This window comes from Mus caroli, unplaced genomic scaffold (assembly GCF_978045245.1).
Source record: "Mus caroli unplaced genomic scaffold, Mus_caroli_1 scaffold_15, whole genome shotgun sequence".
Classification (NCBI taxonomy): domain Eukaryota; kingdom Metazoa; phylum Chordata; class Mammalia; order Rodentia; family Muridae; genus Mus; species Mus caroli.
The window spans coordinates 46,156,906-46,161,099 of record NW_028227270.1 but is presented as its reverse complement, the minus strand read 5'-3'; the positions used below and the strand labels follow the sequence as shown (position 1 = coordinate 46,161,099).

The following is a 4,194-nucleotide window of genomic DNA, read 5'->3' as shown; positions in this document are numbered from 1 at the left end:
TCATATAGTAGCTGACTTCCTTGAGGTCCCTGATTATTTCCTATTCTAAATGTGGTGGGACCTGGGAGAATGCGAGCCAGTAAATGAGGCAGACTACAGTCTCATGCAATAGCCAACTTTATACAGATATGAAGATATACTACAGATATCTTTTAAGAAAGATGCAAGTGTTAAGAAAGGTCATCTGAGTAAAGTTTTCATGAATCCAAGCTGTCACAAAGACAAGCACATGTGGCAAAAACATGTTTTTCCGTAGAGGCTTATAAATAATTAACAATGCTCGTTGGGATGTATAATCTGAAGAAAACTCATTTTTATTGGTTATACTTGTGAGGGACACAATTCCAAGAACAACTCCATGTTTTTTGAGGTCATAAGACTCTTGTCGGGTTTTTCTCCACCTGAGTAAAATGGCACTGATCTGCACCCTCATCCTCTTCCTCTGGAATCACAAAGTTCAGAAGCCAAGTCTCAAAGATACGACTTCAGGGCCACACTGTTTTCTCCAGAAGGTCTCTTATACTAAGTGGAATATGCCATGGAAGCTATTGGAGAGCAGGCACCTGTTTGGGAATTTTAGCCAACGATGGAGTTTTGCTTGCAGCAGAGAGGCTTCACTTCACAAGCTTCTTGATGAAGTCTTTTTTTTTTTTTCTGAGAAAATGTATAAACTTAATGAGTACATAGCATGAAGTGTGCCAGGCATAACATCTGATGCTAACGTTCTGACTAATGAACGTTAGTTGAGCTCATTGCTCAAAGGTATTTATTACAGTATAAGGAGCCAATTCCCTGTGAGAAGTTGGTTACAGCATTGTATGATATCAAACAGGCATATACACAGTTTGGAGGCTAACATCCCTTTGGTGTTTCTTTGCTGGAATTTAGCTGGAATAAGCACTATGGCTTTCAGCTCTATCAGAGTGACCCAAGTGGAAACTATGGGGGATGGAAAGCCAAATGCCTTGGAAACAACAGTGCTGCAGCTGTGTCAATGTTGAAACAAGATTACAAAGGAGAAATGACTCTGAAGTCAGCACTCACTCTGGTTGTCAAGGTGATAAAAAAGACAGTGAATGTTAGTAAACTGTCAGATGGGAAAAGTGGAAATTACCACACTAACAAGAGAGAGTGGAAAGACAGTGATCAGAGTCCTCAAGCAAAAGGAAGTGGAACAGATCAAAAAACATGAAGAGGAAGAAGCTAAAGCTGAGCGAGAGAAGAAAGAAAAAGAACAGAGAGAAAAGGATAAATAGACAGAATCATGGATTTTATAATTCCTTAGAGGCACCAATTCACTTAGGAGCTGTCCTAGCCTTCCACCCCAGAAGTGTTTTCTTGTATTTTCTTCCTTACCTTGGCCACCAGAGAAATAGGACATTTCATACTGAATTGGATCCATGTCTGTCCAGTTGGGTGCTTTATTGTAATGATGGACATCTTTATAGACATCTTAATCTCAACATATAATTTTTGGAATAAAAGTTGGAAAGATTGAAGAAAAAAAAGACTTGTTTTGTTTTCTTGGAATTTTTTCACAAGACTTCAGAAATCCCCTAGAATTCTCCCTAGAACACATCATTTCTTTTTTTTTATTAGATATTTTCTTTATATACACTTCAAATGCTATCCCGAAAGTTCCCTATACCCTCCCTCTGCCCTGCTCCCCTACCCACCCACTCCCAATTCTTGGTCCTGGCATTCCCTTGTATTGGGGCATATAAAGTTTGCAATACCAAGGGGCCTCTCTTCCCAGTGATGGCCGACTAGGCCATCTTCTGCTACATATGCAGCTAGAGATACGAGCTCTGGGGGTACTGGTTAGTTCATATTGTTGTTCCACCTATAGGGTTGCAGACCCCTTCAGCTCCTTGGCCAAGTGCTTTCTCTAGCTTCTCCATTGGGGGCCCTGTGTTCCATCCTATAGATGACTGTGAGCATCCACTTCTGTATTTGCCAGGCACTGGCATAGCCTCATACAAGACAGCTATAACAGGGTCCCTTCAGCAAAATCTTTCTGGCATTGTGCAATAGTGTCTGGGTTTGGTGGCTGATTATGGGATGGATCCCCAGGTGGGGTAGTCTCTGGATAGTCCATCCTTTCATCTTAGCTCCAAACTTTGTCTCTGTAACTCCTTTCATGGGTATTTTGTTCCCTATTCTAAGGAGGAATGAAGTATCCACCCATTGGTCTTCCCTCTTCTTGATTTTCTTGTGTTTTGCAAATTGTATCTTGGGTGTTCTATGTTTCTGGGCTAATATCCACTTATCAGTGAGTGCATATCTAGTGACTTCTTTTGTGATTGGGTTACCTCACTAAGGATGACATCCTACAGGTACATCCATTTGTCCAAGAATTTCATAAATCCATTGTTTTTAATAGCTGAGTAGTACTCCATTGTGTAAATGTACCACATTTTCTGCATCCATTCTTCTGTTGAGGGACATCTGGGTCCTTTCCAGCTTCTGGCTATTATAAATAAGGCTGCTATGAACATAGTGGAGCAAGTAGAACACATCATTCTTGGGACATGTTCCAACACATCCCTCATCATTTTCTGAGACAGAGTTTTGAGTAGCATAGGCTAGCTTTGAACTTTCTATGTTGGTAAGGCTAGCCTTGAACTCCTGACCCTTCTCCCTTTACCTTTAAAGTGCTGGCTTTATAGGCATGTACATCATCTCAACTGAATAGGGCTGCCATCTGAAATCTGGATTCTTCCTGAAAACCCCTCATTTCTTTATCTCCCATATTCATCCAACCATCATACTTCTATTCTTCTAAATATCACTCCTATGTTTTAATAAAAGAATATTATTAGCATTTAAAAATTTTTAGTGCCACCACCCAAGTTCAAACTTCATTTTTCTTTTTAATAGCCTCCATGGTGGCAGCCTCTCAAATGTCTCTAATTTCTGATACGGTAAAACTTCTAAAATAAGCTACCACAAACAATCTTTGGCTTTCATCTCAGTCTATCACTTCCTTGTTTACTTGCTTTGAGGGAAGCTAGGTGGCATTTTTTTTTCAGCTGGTAAGAAACAGATATACAAATAAACTTAGTAAAGCTTCCAGGACAGCTACCAAGTAACTGAAGTTCTCAATCCACAAAACCTGGGTGCTGCCATTAGCCATAAGTGAACATGGATAAGGGACCTTCAGAGGTGATGCAGGTCTAGACAGCTTCTCAGTTACAGCTTTGTGAATGCAAGCCAATAGTACTCCCTAAACTGTGTATGGACTCCTGCCTTCAGAAACTGCAAGAATGGGTTTGTTGTAAGCACCTAAGTTTGGGTATGCTGAATTATATGTTAATGGAGTCTGCCACAGGAACCAAAATCTTATTTTCAAAGAAAAAAATTAATTGTGTTGTTTCCTATTTAAAAAATTAAAATTGCCTGTGATTGCCACTGGAATTAAGTCTCAAATCCATAGCCTGGCTTTTTGAAGACATACAATGTGGCTTCTGCATCCTTTGAAGCCTTATTGTCACACAACCTTCCTCACCCTGCTACAGGTCTTCTTGAGTTTTCCAGCTGTTTGTAGTAACACAGCACAATCTTCCCTTGTTTACACACACTGCTCGGTTTGTCTGTTTTGAATATACCACACTCCCCTATAGCTTACACATCCTGCTCCCTTTGCCTGGATGATGCCTCTTACTCTCCATCTGTTCTTGCTTTTCTGCCTTTATATCTCCCTCGTAGGCCAACCAGCATCCATAGGTTTCACCAAGCTTATTCCAGACTAAGTGAGTCCATTGCCACACAGCCCCATAAGACTACATGTTATGGAACATACACCATCATCTGTTCTGGTTACCTGAAACCAGAACTCCTGAGGTAAACAAAACAAAACAAAACAAACCTTAATCACCAGAACGAATAGTGGATAAATGTTCTGCCACTCTCTAACATGAGATCTATACAGATTATTTAAAATTTATATGCACATATTTGTTCAATAATTCATTTCCTTGAGTATTTAATGAATGGTTTTCTGTGACAATATCTCCTTGGCCTTGAACATATTTGATTGTAACAAAATTCCTGGCTCAACTAATAGAGTAAATGGTAAGTGGAAAAAACTATAGTGTGTTGTTTTTGAATTGCAATAGATGAAAAGAAGCAGAAAATCACATATTGTCAATTCAAGTCCTTCTTATTCTTTGTATCATTGCACTAATATCATTA

At 39.6% G+C, this 4,194-nt stretch overlaps 1 pseudogene; it reads left to right on the top strand.

The window, feature by feature from the left end:
• The first annotated feature begins 523 nt into the window (after positions 1-523).
• Positions 524-1,256, top strand: LOC110307705 (proteasome subunit alpha type-4 pseudogene; annotated as a pseudogene).
• The last annotated feature ends 2,938 nt before the right edge of the window (positions 1,257-4,194 follow it).